Raw genomic sequence first — 15,999 nt, 5'->3', positions numbered from 1 at the left:
ATTCACAAACATATGTACAAACAAATAAAAACGATGAACAGTCCATAGACAAAGGTGATGCAAGTGCGCAATGACCATTCATGACATTCTCTCTCGTTTAAACTGTCAACACCATCAACGACTCTTGTTGGTAGGCTTTGATGATTACTTCTTCGTGTCGCAAGGCATCTTAAGGCTCCCAACCGGCTTTTATTCAGAGAAATTTTCATCACTTCACTAGGTACTCAATTTGCTCTTTTCCATTGGATAGCTTTGTCTTGTAATATGGTAAAATGACTTCAACTTATTTTTCATAGGAGGCTCTAGAGGGAGATATCCGAACTTGAGTACTTTATAAAGCATATTGTGGATTTGAGTGTTATGCTTTCAAATTGCTCACGTGAAGGACATTATGAATTTTAAGCTACACCGGTAGTTGTAATTTGTACTAGGCAATGCCTACTCTGCTGATAATTGAGAATGACCTTCATACTTGCGTATCAATCCCTTGTGCACTTTATGCCTAAAGAACTAGAGTGATGCTAATTGGAGCCTCACTAGCACTAAGTCACCGACTTTAAACTCCTATGATCGCCTTCCTAGATCTGCCAACTTCTTTATATTTTTGGTAGCCTTCTCCAAGCATACCTGGGCAATATCTACGTTTCAGTGTCATTCTTTTACAAAGTGATACGATGATGGGCTACTCCAAGTATAACTAATCACCAAGTTTTGAGGAGCTAACGGTTGTTATCTAGTAATGATCTCAAAGGGGCTCTTGTTTAATACAGAGCTCCACTGTAAATTATAGGAGAATTAGTCTATATCCAACAATTTCACCCAATTCCGTTGGTTGGCACTAACATAGTGCCAAAGATATTACTCAAGGAGCAATTTTATTCTTTCAGTATGACCATCTATTTGAGGGTGGACGCTTCTGGAGAAATATAACTTAGATCCCTATAATTTAAATAGCTCGATCCATAATTGTCTTAAGAATCACATGTCTCGATCATTGATAATATTGTGTGGGGCTCCTTAATGCTTCGTCACCTTCTTTATCATTAACTTAGTTATCTCATTTGCTAAGCAGAGTAGGGGTGCGACAATAAATGTTATATACTTTAAAAACCGATCGACCACCATGAATATCAATCCAAGTCTCCCTATCATCGGCAAGATAGATATAAAGTCCAAGGAGATGCTCTCCCATGACTTTTTTTTTGTATGAACAATAGCTTTAAAAGTCTCATCGGCTTCTGTTGCTCTATCTTATCTTGTTGGTAAGTAAGGAACGTCCAAACTTATTTCTCTATATCACTCTCCATCTTTGGCTAAAAGAAGACCCTCTGTATGAGAGCTAACATTTGGTGAATACCTAGTTGTCCTACTCATAAGGAAACGTGATACTTTCTCAAGAGTTTACGCTTTAAATTGTTTACTCGGAAATATAAACTCTATTCTCTTTGGTTTAGACGAGTCCTTCTTGGACCCAAAATCATCGTGACTTGCCTTTTTTGATTAGTTGCATCAAGGTTATTGTCTGAGGATCATTTTACAGTCCATTCCTAATCTTGGAAAGGAAACTAGAGTGCAGCTAACTTACTTGACCTCCGCCTTCTAATTGTATAGCATTCACCAACTCCACTTTCTTACTTAATGCATCAATCATGACATGTACTCTTACCGGCTTATACTTTACTACTATATCAAATTCAGCTAGGAAGTCCTACTATTGTGCTTGTTTTGAGCAGAATTTCTTTTGAGTTTGGAAGTAACTTAACATGATATTATCCATTCTTAGCACAAATTGCATTCTGAGAAGGCAGTGTTGATATACTCATAAGCAGTGAACCACCGCTGTCATCTCCTTCTCGTGTATCGAAAATCACTACTCGATCTCATTGAGCTTGTAGCTCTTGTAAGCCACCATGTAACCCGCCCGCATAAGTACTCCTTCAATAGCGAAGTCTGAAGCATCTGTATAAACTTCGGAAGACTACCCATAGTCAAATCATTTGAGTATTGGTTCTTTTAACACAGTAGCCTTTAGGTCTTGGAATGTTGCTTTATATTTATTTGACCATCACTAAGGATGCTCCTTCTTTAGCAACTTTGTCAATGGAGTTACACGCTTCGAGTATCCAACTATAAAGTGTCGATAATAGTTGACGAAACCAAGGAAGAATCTTAGCTCTAGGGCCTTCTTTGGTGTTCGCCACTCTGTGCAGCCTGTACCTTTAATTTGTCTATCTAAATGGATCATTCACTTATTCAATGCCCTAAGAAGAAAATCTTCGTTTGGGCAAAGTAGCACTTCTTCATTTTCATGAACAAAGTGTTCTCCCTTATAATATTAAAAACTATTCGAAAGTACCATTTCTTCCTTTTCATGAATATGTTCCTCGATCGTTTGGTTGTAGACAATGATATCATTTAAGTAGACGATCATAAACTTGTCCAAATACTTTTTGAATAGTTAGTTCATGAGAGTGTAGAAAATGATCGGAGCATTAGTTAAGCCGAAAGGCATCACCAATATCTCAAATGATCCATACTTGGTTATATATGTAGTCTTCACTTCATCGCCTTCAAATCCTCCCATATTCACTCAACACTAGTCTTGTTGGATCTCTTCCCAATGTGTTCACTATCAAAGTTTTATATTCCCATTCAGATATATGGTTGCTATCAAAACTTTAGTTTCTTCAAAATCAGAACTTCTATTTTATGTTGAAAAAAATTCTTGAACTCTTTCGCATCCCTGACACCCTCGTAACAATGCAACTTGGGTGCCATTAAGTTTTGTGATGAAGCAATGTAGTTGTTGCTCCCTCCCGCATTAAGAGCCCCCTTGAATAATGAAATTCTGGATGTGAGTTCTACCACAACTTTGTGTAAGTGCTGCACAGAGTCTTTGGTGTCTTCCGTCAATCGATCTACTTCGGGTTCAGCCTTGTCAACAAGCGAGTCTACCTCCTCTTGCAAGTTCTTTATCTAAAAAAACCTTTGGCCTTAGTAGAGTACTTTTAGACTCACTTATAAAATATCAAGGTGGGTTTCCATAGTTGTAAGCCTCTCCTTATGACTTCTCTTTTCAGTTGGCTTTCTGGATTGTATTTCCTCTACTCGCGAAGAGTATCTAACCTCACACTCGTTATTTTTATTGTTGTGCTCCTCTTGAGTTGCTCTAACAACTTGAGAGCGAATTTGTACTTGCAACCCACCGGTGGTTGCTTGGGATAATGATTCGACTTACCTCGTCTTGCTGAATTCACCATTGTGTTCATTTTGCCATGATGAGAATATAAATTTTAACCATTTGCTTAAATTGCTTGCCCGCTTTGATACACCAATTTCATGGACTTACCTAAAATTGTCTAAGTTATAAGGTACCTTTACATTATAGGTCCACAAAGGGTCAGCTTAGTTGTAACCTCGCTCAAGTCCTGAAAAACCTGTAAAAGAGCAAATTGATTAGTTCCAAAAACGAGCGATGAACATGTCCCAATGTCTTGCAAAGAGAGCAGCTTTACAAGCAATTTAGTAAACACTAGGTGTCCAAAAGAGATAAGAGATGAAGAAAAAAAAAGGACTTTAAAAGATAAATCAATAATTGTAAGTCCACAAATGATTGCTCATCGGGTATCGGGCGTGTTGGCAAGTTCTCGTAGGCTTTACGTGTAAACTTATGAATACAATCAATGCCCAAACTACCCCATACCCTTGTCAATCCTGTGCCACCTAGGTAGTTCAAGGGTGTTGAGATAGCTGACATTTTTCACCATGTTATAACTTGTAGAAAATAAACTATGTCACATGAAAAATAGATCATTTTAAAGTAGTTTTGCCTAACGAGCGATCACTATGTGGTGCAAATTATTCTTGCTTATAGTTTTCAGATAAAAACACATAAAATATTTCAGATTAAAAACACATAAAAATAAGAAAAACTATACTGCTAAAAATATATATAAGCAAATAAAAATGACGAACGATCCATAGATGAATGTATTGTGGGTGTGAAATGATCATATATGATACCTTACCATTTTAACCATCTTATTTTTACTTTATGAATAATATATTCATTGTTCTCTCTATTCAACTTGTCTATTCAACTTAATTATATTCTTTTATCTATTTATAAAATTATTAAAATTATATCTCACGACAGATATTCAATTTTAGTTCTACTTAATCTAAAATCTTTAGTTTCTAAAGATCATCTCCATAACTTAAGTTTATAATTAATTATACTTATGCTTTTCATCAAACAAGATAAAATCAACAAATAACATACACCAAAGAGGTTTATCATATAAATAATTAATAAATTTATCTATTATTAATGTGAAAAGATAAAGATTTAATATAGAACTTCGATGAAATCTTATACCAACAGAAAACTCACTTAACATACTCCTCATTAAAAACTACATTATCATATATATCTTATATACCATCAATATAATTAATGGATATATTTTTTAAAAAAATCTATTATAATAAATCTCTAGCGACGCTTCCAAATAAATAATCTAAGAAGCATACATGCAATGTGCAAATATCGTGTTCAAGTATGAAGTCTGATTGTAAAATCCCATTTATATTTAAACACATACATACTTTTCGATCATAAAAAGAAGTGGCTTGGCTTGTTTACATGCTCAAGAACTGGGCAGAGAGTTCTTAAATAGGCAGTGGACAACTCTGTGCATGTTCTTATGCACCTATAAAAAAGCTTTCAAGAAATAGATTTTTTTTTCATAATATTTAGACATGTAACCGTGTTACAAATTGACTCTCTGTGTAGGTATTTCATCAGTTATTATATATATATATTCATATACATAGATAGTGCTTGTAATATTTTGTGCAAGTAAAATAAATATTATTAATCAGACAATAGAAAAGAGAGATGGATACAAGATTTGGGTTTATGATATGCTTTTATACCACGAAAAATATTTTGATTGGCAAATCTCGAATGTTTTAAGTTGTCACGAAAGGGTATTGATGAGCTAACAACATAATATGCAAACTGGTAGCAGCAATGCGTACAGGCACCTGTCCAAACACTACACCCCCCTATGAACATTGGCAGAGCTATCATCTTAAAGATTGTCTTCAAAATATATTTTTTTTTTATGAAAACTTTCCTGGAATCTTTCTACCCACATCAAGTTTCATCTCCAATATCATCCATCATCAGTGGGATGCATATTTTGTTTGCCACTTACGCTTGGACTCTTCTCCTCACATTCTATTTGACTGCAACTTCGCCCAATCCTAATGGGTGGGGGTAGCCTTCCTTAGGATAACACTAAATACTTTTGTTTTCAGCATTTCACTTTTTGTTTCAAGGAGCTTTGGATTGATGAGGGATCCTCTATAGAAAATATACCTTCCCGTGAGAGACTCCTTGGCATCATTGCCATCTCTCTTTGGTTTTTTAGAACAATCGATACTATGTTATACAATCGTTTCAGCCAAAGTTTGCTCCCTTTCAAGGAAAGCTCTATTTATACAATTGATACGATCTTGTATGAGGATCCTAAGGGCTTCATTGAGATCTTGGGGCATATTTTGGTATCACCCCCGCGGTAACAATTAGCAGCCACAACAGTGCCAACGTGGAGCCTCAAGGGCGATATAATGCACTACGTTAATGCGACATCTCGGACTCGGATAGGATGGTCGCCTGCTCTCCTACCATACAAGACGTCGTCGCATGGTACAGAGCCACCTCGAAAAGCTCAGAACGATGTCGTTTAGTGCACGGACATCTATTGTCATCCTGTCACGAACAAAGTTCTAAACAGGATGTTTGATATAATACTTATGTATGTCCGTATCTTTCTATTTGTTTATGCTTTGCATAACATGTAGAGGAACAATCAAAGGTTTAACAGCCTCATTTTAGTTGGATTTGGTGGCCTTTTTAAGCTTGTAAATAAAAATTGTGTCATGTGGACACTTGTAAGAGATACTCGATCTGTAGTAGACCATTTTGACCCTTTGTTGTGCAACCGTTCAAAGCTTGTAAAGTTTGTTTGTAATTTGCATTGTCTATGAAGTGTTTTCGAAAATGTTTGCTTGTGGATCCCGAGTGAGACATTTTCTCTAACCTGTTTTCTCTTTTATACGTCTTAAGGGACCATGGGAGGTTGACCTTTGCGGACGAACACGCAAGGGTGCCGCACGACTTAGGCAAAACTAACTAAGTCCGTGACGGCCCGCACGAAAGATACAAGCCGACTGCCCAAGGAGCCAACGGCCATTAACAAGCCATGTACGACCGACCTTCGTCCACAAGTATAAAAGCCAACCTTCTGACTAGCATCTAGAGGGAACAAAAAACCCTCAAGCTCTCCCTAATATCACCCAACACTGACTTGAGCTTCAGAAGGATCGAATCGAAAATCTCCCTTCCGACTTCGACCTATTTTGTAAGAACCCAACGCGAAAGGACGAAGTGACTCCCGGCTCTGCCTCCACCTTCCGACATACATTGTAAGACCAGCAGTTTTTTTATTAATCACAAAAGGAAAGATTTATTAATTAAAGAAGGCAATTATAAGATCACTCCCCCCCCCTCCCCAAAAACATATAAACATAGTTTGGCCAACCAATTCACCACTCTATTGATTCCCTCCCCTCTCTTTATTAACAGTGTAAGCCTCAAAATTATCCAACAAACACCAAATGTCTATTCCCCTCTCTTTAACAGTATAAGCCTCAAAATTATCCATCAAAAACCAAATGTCATGCAAAACATTGTATTTAAGAGTGAATAAAATTACGAAATTAGCCATACCAAGAAGAAACTTTGAAAAATAGATTGGAACATATCTTTTCAACCTTTGAAAGGGAATGATTCCTGTAATTTCATATAAAAAAATCTCTTGCTATGTTGTAAATATTAAATAAAATGCACAGCAACAAGATAATACTGCTGACCTTTTTTTTTTCTCACTCGTTTGAGGAGCTGTGTCCTCGTTAGGATCCCTCCAGCCAACAATTCGACTCCAGTGTCTGAGCATTTGACTACATGAGTTTTCCCACAAATCAGAGCTGCAATGAGTCCTCCTTCTAAACTTGTTTTCTTTTACTTCTTGTTCCCAAGCAGAATTCAGCAAACAAATAAGAGAATGGAAGCCAATGGATATAACCAAATGACATACTCCTGTGTATCCACACCTAAAATTTATGATCAGAGTTGGGCAACAACAGCAGTGGCTTGATCGATGCTTATAGTGGATTATAGTGCTTTTGATGAGATTCTCAATTCCATAATATTTAGCAACATTCTGCTCCTCTCTATTGGACTTCAAGCTATATAAGCTTCCTCAGACTGCCTATGCAGAGATTTCACCAGTAACATAAACAGCATAAACATCTGTGTGGTTAGAGCATCAAACGTGTTATCATATCTCAAAGAGAAAAACAGCACAAGGGAGATATATCGATAAGCTTTTTACTGCTTAAAATTCTACAACATTTGAGACGGGTAGCCTCCAATACCTGTATAAACCAAATCTACTTCTCTTCTGTAAATCAATGGTTGGCAAGTTTATTGGTACAGCCTTCGTATCTACGTAGCAGGCTTAGCTGACCAAGCATGATAGGATTACGGAACCATCAAGCCTGTCGCATCTGAAAGTTAGCAGAAAAAGTAAACACTAAATGTGTAGCAAGGTAAGCATTCATGTGGAAGTCCATACCATCATCTGAGGCCACAGACCAATTGATGGGATTTGCATCAGTCTCCATGTATGCCACGGATCTCTGCTTACTCCCAGAAACTCTACTGGCATGACCACAGAAAAGAAAGAAAATGACAACACAAATACATTCAGCTGTGGGCCAAACCTCGTCTGACGCTCCATCTTTGCCTCCATCATCTGCAGCAGCCTCAAGCTGCTGTGGGCCAAACCAGCCATGCCACCTGCGGCGCCACCGATGCACCAGTAACATAAACAGCATAAACATCTGTGTGGTTAGAGCATCAAACGTGTTATCATATCTCAAAGAGAAAAACAGCACAAGGGAGATATATCGATAAGCTTTTTACTGCTTAAAATTCTACAACATTTGAGACGGGTAGCCTCCAATACCTGTATAAACCAAATCTACTTCTCTTCTGTAAATCAATGGTTGGCAAGTTTATTGGTACAGCCTTCGTATCTACGTAGCAGGCTTAGCTGACCAAGCATGATAGGATTACGGAACCATCAAGCCTGTCGCATCTGAAAGTTAGCAGAAAAAGTAAACACTAAATGTGTAGCAAGGTAAGCATTCATGTGGAAGTCCATACCATCATCTGAGGCCACAGACCAATTGATGGGATTTGCATCAGTCTCCATGTATGCCACGGATCTCTGCTTACTCCCAGAAACTCTACTGGCATGACCACAGAAAAGAAAGAAAATGACAACACAAATACATTCAGCTGTGGGCCAAACCTCGTCTGACGCTCCATCTTTGCCTCCATCATCTGCAGCAGCCTCAAGCTGCTGTGGGCCAAACCAGCCATGCCACCTGCAGCGCCACCGATGCACTTGGACCAAGTGAAATGATCGAGGGCAAAGAGTGCAAGAAACTTCTACATTCTTAATTCTTTTGTTCTCGTACTGTTAATGGTGAAGCATCTCAAATTATACGGATCAGATGACCAGTTTAATGTTTTATCTGCAACATGTAATCTATCAATTGGTTAGTCTTATTCCTCCAAGTGAATGTAGGAACTTATAATATTTGGATGGTGTTTTTCCTTTGTGATTCCTGTAATTAAAACTTCTTGATATGTATTGTTTTAATAAGTAGGCATACACTTCGTACAATACCTATCAGCAAGTTGATGCTGGCCTTATATAACACAGTGAGAAGCATATACAGATGGCCTGCAGTAGTCCCTTTATGAACATATCCAAACATTCGGAAGCATAACCTCCAGTCCAGTACCTTGCTATTTGTAATTCATGGCCACAAAAGTGAAATTTGTAAGCACGATGGTTCAATTTGACACATACAAATAAATACTTGGCCAAGAAATTACACAGGTACATACCTCTAAATTTAAACTGCAACGTGTTTGACCATGAGATCATAAAAGCTACCTGCAATATTATGGGTGATGATCCATAAGATAACATTAACAAGCCATCATGACCAATTCCCTAAATACAAGAAGCTACATCCTACAGGCTCAAGTGGATGCTTCTCTTGAAATATAGCAGAGTTAGTTTCTTAGAACATAACATAATTTTCAGGTCAAGGAGAAGCTAAAAAGAGATTTTGGCATCATGTTCGATGCTTGTTATCATTATGATATGGACAAACAAACATGGTGAACTTCTACATGCCAATCAGTCAATTGTCAGTTCATGTAGTGTTTCGGAATAGGACATACTTCAGCCATCGGAAGTGACTTTGGAACCAGGATAAGAGAATAAAAGCATGTAGCATTCTGAAAAATCAACTCAGCCAGTTCCTTCTCAGGTACTAAAAGCAATGTTGTGACAGTTCAAACCTGAAAAAGAGATCAATGTTCTTATGGTACTTCAGAAATTGGTTTAGTGGTACTCAGCATTGTGCAAGAGAACATGATAATTTTGTTCTCTTTGTAACATGTGCAACAATTTGTGAACTGTAGCCTTAACTTGAAAATGATCGACACAGAAAATATAGTCTTCAGAATAACAATTTCAAATGCATGAATTATTAAGATTGGGAGTTAGTCATGAAACAACAATAGAGTGCGACATATAATCACCAAATCCTCGCCCAAATAAAAAAGGTTTAGGATGTCCCCGATGTAGTTTAGCAAAAAAAACCAATAAGCAATAAAATGTGAATGATTTAAATAAATTTATAATTCTTGTCATCATGATACAGTATTCAACTAAAAGTCGGCTATCAGCCGGTGTGGGCTCAGAGGTATACTGCTCTAGAAAAGATGATCTATTGTGCAGACTCCACTAGAAGCTAGACACAGGGTTGTCTTCACATGGGAACAATCTTAGTCTCTCAAAGACCTGCAGAGTTGGCACTCAGATAAGAAAAGCTCATCTCTTTAAGCTTCAAGGTTAACTACGTAACTGTCAATCCTCAATCCTCTGACCATCTGAGATGTCAAAGTAGTCTTACCATAATGGCAAACACAAGCTATAGAATCCTTTTATGAAAACTAACTCTTCTTGCAACACAATGCAATTCAAGGGGTAAAATTCAACTATTGTACTGGGAACAGTGGTCCAGTTTGCACAAGGGTAATTAGATTAATAACACAGTAGTAGTAAAGCAGATAGGTAAAGGGCCATATAGTACATACTTTTCAGTGAATTAATGTACATCCCTCTATAACAGCATATTTATATACGACAAAAGGAGTTGTTTACTATCTAAAGTGTAAGGCATCCATGTTCCAAACCAAACACATATTGCCATCAACGAAGGTAATCAAATTCATCAAAAATTATCCTCTCAAAAACTAAGCAAATTGTACACAAAGAATATCTTGAAATTAAGGTCACTCTGAAGTTGATCTCAAACTGAACCTGTCAGGTCAACAGACAATATCTGTTCCTGAAATATTTAGAATGACCAACTGGTTTCACTGGTTTTGTTCAAGTCAAATTTATATGACCTTACTGAGTCAGGTTGGGTTCAGGTCATGCTACCTTAACCCATCACGTCATGATGGCCCTTAACCTGTCCAAGCACCATGGGTCGGTTCAAAAGCAGTTCATTCAGAACACAGGCCCACAGCTTATATGGTTGAGCCCAAAACTCTAAACCACAGGATAATTTAAATAGCCAGGTTGTTGTTACTTGTCATTCACTTGCTTCAAACACTAGAAGTATTGAACACCTATGCTGCCTCTCCCTTCTCCACGATCTATTTCTTCCTCTCCATTGACTCCCGTAGCTAGCCTCTAGGTCTCTACCTTATTCTCTCTTCCTATATCCTCTCACCGTGGCTACCGCCTTCGAATGTTCAGGACTTTTAAGTTTGAAAATCATCATAATAACTCCATTTATGGTAGCATGCAGCTCCAAAAGGCCAACGATGTCAAATCTCATGTCATGTGCTGCAACCAGCAGTGACATGTGCTACATCCAGAGAGGGATGGGTTGGCATTTTAAGAGTAGCAGTTGAGAATAGTGTGTACTTGGGGAAGCTATCCAGTGTCCGCTTTCATGTCTGTTGGTGGAGACTGGAGAGAGAGGAGCTTCTGCCTTTTGCACTCCTCTGTACGTCAATGTGTGGGCCAACTGACTAAGAAGGTTAAGTTGGGTCGACCAATCACCTTGATCCATCAGGTACATGATAGCATAAAAATCTGTAATTACGCTATGTCAATAATGCGGAAATAACCTATATGCCAGGATTGAAATCAATACATAGATCTATAATAATTTGATGCGTACCTTTTGATGCCATATGTTCAGAGATCCCGTAGATCTGCTAAGCACCGTCTTTAATCCAAGATTGCTGCAGGCTCCGTCTTTAATCCGATCGCGCTGCGGGATCTGCAGGGAGTGCGGAGAGTAGACCCTTTCTCCTCTCTTCCTATCCTTTCACAGAACCCACACAAATTGATGGATTTGGGGAGAGGGTTTTTGGGGAGAGAGTCGAAGAGAATAGCTGAATCCTCAACGTCTATACGTGACGCTCTAACACACATAACCACCCTCAACCCCTAGAGATCATGTCCTTTTATAGGCGAGAGCAGAGGGTCTACGATAAGATCTCAGAAGATTTCCTCCCATCAAGGATATCTCCGAGGAATCGTTCCGTAGTGGACTTAGTCTTGGCTAAAATATCTGAACGGAACCCAATTAGTTATTCTATTATATATCTTATTCAATTATAAAAGGGTCACATATTTCAACATTCTCCCACTTGGCCCATTAATTGATAAGATATAAAAGAGATACAAAATCAAAACAAACAAAACAAAAATTTGTTTGAAAACAATTTTACCTAATTGGATTCCAAGAAATTTTGAAAAATATTTTATACATGGCCATGTTTTAAAAATAAGCCAATAAGTCCAATAAACACAATAATACTATATTAAGTCCAACTATCAATACGAGTCATAGCGGTTGTATTTCATCAATGTCATACTCCCTTCTATATACCACAATATTATTAGTCTTTCCTAACATAGTCCATAATGACCCATGTAATTTGTCTTGTCAAGACAATCCTGTTATTACATTCAACCATAATATGCATAAACATAAATGTAAACAGGATAGCAGAAACATATAACTTTAATTAAGTAAAATGTCAATAATAGCATCCACATAAACATGCATCACCATATCCTTTATGACTTGCTCACAAGCCCCATTCTAAGAACATGTTCTTTGAATATTTTGCACTGTAAGGCTTTTGTCAATGGATCAGCAATCATCATAGTGGTGCTCAAGTTCTCAATTGACACTTGCTATTTCTGGACTTTTTCTCTAACCACCAAGTACTTTATCTCAATGTGCTTGGAACCACTAGAGTACTTGCCATTCTTAGAGAAGAAAACTGCTGCGGTGTTATCACAAAATATCTTCAGCGGCTTGGCAATTGAGTCGACCACACCAAGTCCTGAGATAAAATTTCGCAGCCATAAAGCTTGATTTGTGGCCTCAAAGCATGCTACAAATTCAGCTTCCATTGTTGATGATGCAATAAGCGATTGCTTTGCACTTTTCCAAGAAATTGCCCCACCAGCTAACATAAATACAAACCCTGAAGTAGATTTCCTACTGTCAAGGCAATTTGCAAAATCAGCATCTGAATATCCAGTTACTTTAAGCTGATCATATCTCCTGTATGTGAGCATATAATCTTTTGTCCCTTGTAAATATCTCATTACTTTCTTAGCAGCTTTCCAATGTTCCATTCCTGGGTTGCTTTGATATCTTCCCAGCATTGCAACTGCAAAACTGATATCTGGTCTTGTACAGGTTTGAGCATATAATAGACTTCCAACTGCGCATCCATAAGGAATATTCTTCATTTGATTCTTTTCTAAGTCATTTCTTGGGCACTGGTTTTGACTGAATTTTTCACCTTTAGTAATAGGTACATCATTGGTTGAGCAAAGCTGCATATTAAATCTCTCCAAGATACGGTCAATATATCCTTTCTGAGACAATCCTAATAATCCTTGATATCTATCTCTAAATATCTCAATGCCAATAACATAAGATGCCTCATTCATATCAACCATCTTAAAGTTCTTATTGAGAAATATCTTTGTTTCGTGCAATAAACCAAGATCACTACTGGCAAGTAAAATATCATCCACATATAAGACCAATATAATAAACTTGCTCCCACTTACCTTCAGGTATATACACTGATCAACAGTATTTTCCTTAAATCCGAAGGAAGTAATGGTATTATGAAACTTTATATACCATTGTCTGGAAGCTTGTTTAAGGTCATAAATGGATTTCTTAAGTTTACAAGCCCAACTTTCTTTTCCCTTTTCTATGAATCCTTCAGGTTGTTCCATATAGATTTCCTCATCCAGATCCCCGTTCAGAAATGTCGTTTTCACATCCATCTGATGCAACTCAAGATCATAATGAGCTACTAATGCCATAACGATTCTCAATGAGTCCTTTTTAGAAACAGGAGAAAAAGTCTCATTATAGTCGATGCCTTCCTTCTGAGAAAAACCTTTGGCCACAAGTCTGGCTTTATATCGTTCGATATTGCCCGTTGAGTCGCATTTTGTCTTAAAGACCCACTTACAACCGACTCTTTTACAATCATTGGGCAATTCAACGAGATCCCAGACATCATTCTGTACCATTGATTTTAACTCTTCTTTCATTGCATCATACCATTTTTCAGAATCGTTACTTTCTATGGCTTGTGAAAACGATAAGGGGTCTCTTTTTATTCCTATATCATAATCTGATTCTTGTAGATATACAACATAATCATCAGAAATGGCATGTTTCCTTTTCCTTTGAGATCTTCTCAAATCTGTCAATTGTGATTGTTCTATAAGATCATCAGCGGTGACATCAACATCATGTGAGAGTTCTTGGATATTATTTTGTTATTCACCCTCATCAATACTCTCATTGATTTGAGGAACAACAATCTGTCGGACAGGAGATGATATGGGAGAATTAACCTGAATCTCCTCAATATCAAAATTAACCCTTCGAGATTTTTCACTCCCACTGATTTCGTCATTTTCTAGGAATTTTGCATTACCAGATTCTACTATTCTCATACTATGATTAGGGCAATAAAATCTGTATCCCTTGGATTTTTCTGGATAACCAATAAAATATCCTGAAATAGTTCTTGGATCCAATATCTTTTCATGTGGATTGAATACTCTTATCTCTGCAGGACATCCCCAAATATGTAAATGTCTCAGATTGGGCTTCCTACCAGTCCATAACTCAAATGGAGTCGATGAAACTGACTTACTAGGAACCCTGTTCAAGATGTACATAGCTGTCCTAAGAGCTTTACCCCACATCGACTCAGGTACAGAGGAATAACTCATCATGCTCCTAACCATATCCATCAGAGTACGATTTCGCCTTTCAGCAACACCGTTCTGCTGTGGCACACCTGGTAATGCATATTGAGCACAAATACCCCGTTGTTCTAGGAATCTAGCAAAAGGACCAATATTCTGACCAGATCCATCATATCTGCCATAAAATTCACCACCTCTGTCATATCTGACAATTTTAACTTTTCTATCTAATTGTCTCTCAACCTCATTTATGTATACTTCAAGAGTATCAATGGCTTGAGACTTTTCATGTATTAGATAAACTTTGCCATATCTGGACAGATCATCTATAAATGTGATGAAATATTTTTCTCCATTAAAACAAGGAATATGGAGTGGTCCGCAGATATCAGTATGAATAATCTCAATGAGTTCTTTACTTCTTATGGCATTTTTCTTTATTTGTTTAGTTTGCTTTCCCTTTATGCAATCTATACAGATATCAAAATCAGTGAAGTCTAAATGTTCCAAAATATCATCCTTCACTAATCTTTCAATTCTTTCCTGGGAGATATGTCTTAATCGTCTATGCTACAATATAGAAGATCTTTCATTATTGAAACTACGTTTCAATCCAACATTTGATTGCAGGGTCATTAGTGTCTTTGCAAACTCAAGATCCAAATTAATTCTGTACAAACCATCACACAGAATTCCATAACCAACTTTTATTGAATCGTAAAATATGCTGAGTTTGCCACTACCAAAAGAAATACAATATCCTAACTCATCAATTCTAGAAAGAGAAATCAAATTTCTAGAAATTGTAGGAACATAACATGTGTCAACAAGATCCATCAAGTGACCCGTCTCTAAGCGTAGACGATAAGTTCCCATTGATATCACTTTCGCTTTAAGACGATTTCCCATAATGATGAATCTTTCATGTTCTTTTGGTTTCCGAATTGAAAGAAATCCCTGCATATTATTTGTAACATGAGTTGAAGCACCGGAATCAATCCACCAAGTGTTAGAAGGAACTTCTGTAATGTTTGATTCGAAACATACAAAGGTCGAGTTAATACCTTTATTTTCGAACCAAGTCTTGCGTTTAATGCAATCCTTCTTCACATGTCCTTTCTTGCCACAAAAGAAGCACTTTACAGTAAAGGCTTTCTTTTCATTAGTCTATTTAACATTTCCAGACTTAGCAAATCTCTTTGATGGATGATGCTTCAACTTTCTTTTCTTATTACCACCTCCTTGAGTAGTCGTCATGACATTATATGAATTTTCCTGCCTTAATCTCAATTCTTCCTGAACACACATGCTAGTCAACTCATTCAAGTCCCACTTATCTTTATTTGTATTGTAATGAATCTTGAATGGGTCAAACTGAGAAGGAAGAGAATTGAGAATAAATTGCACAAGGAAGGATTCATCAACATTCATGCCTAATGTTTTAAGTTTTGCAGCTTTGTCAGCCATATTGAGGATATGATCCTGAATTCCTCGA

The sequence above is a fragment of the Musa acuminata genome, chromosome BXJ3-5 (assembly GCF_036884655.1).
Source record: "Musa acuminata AAA Group cultivar baxijiao chromosome BXJ3-5, Cavendish_Baxijiao_AAA, whole genome shotgun sequence".
In the NCBI taxonomy this organism is placed as follows: domain Eukaryota; kingdom Viridiplantae; phylum Streptophyta; class Magnoliopsida; order Zingiberales; family Musaceae; genus Musa; species Musa acuminata.
Note: the sequence above shows the minus strand (reverse complement) of the source record.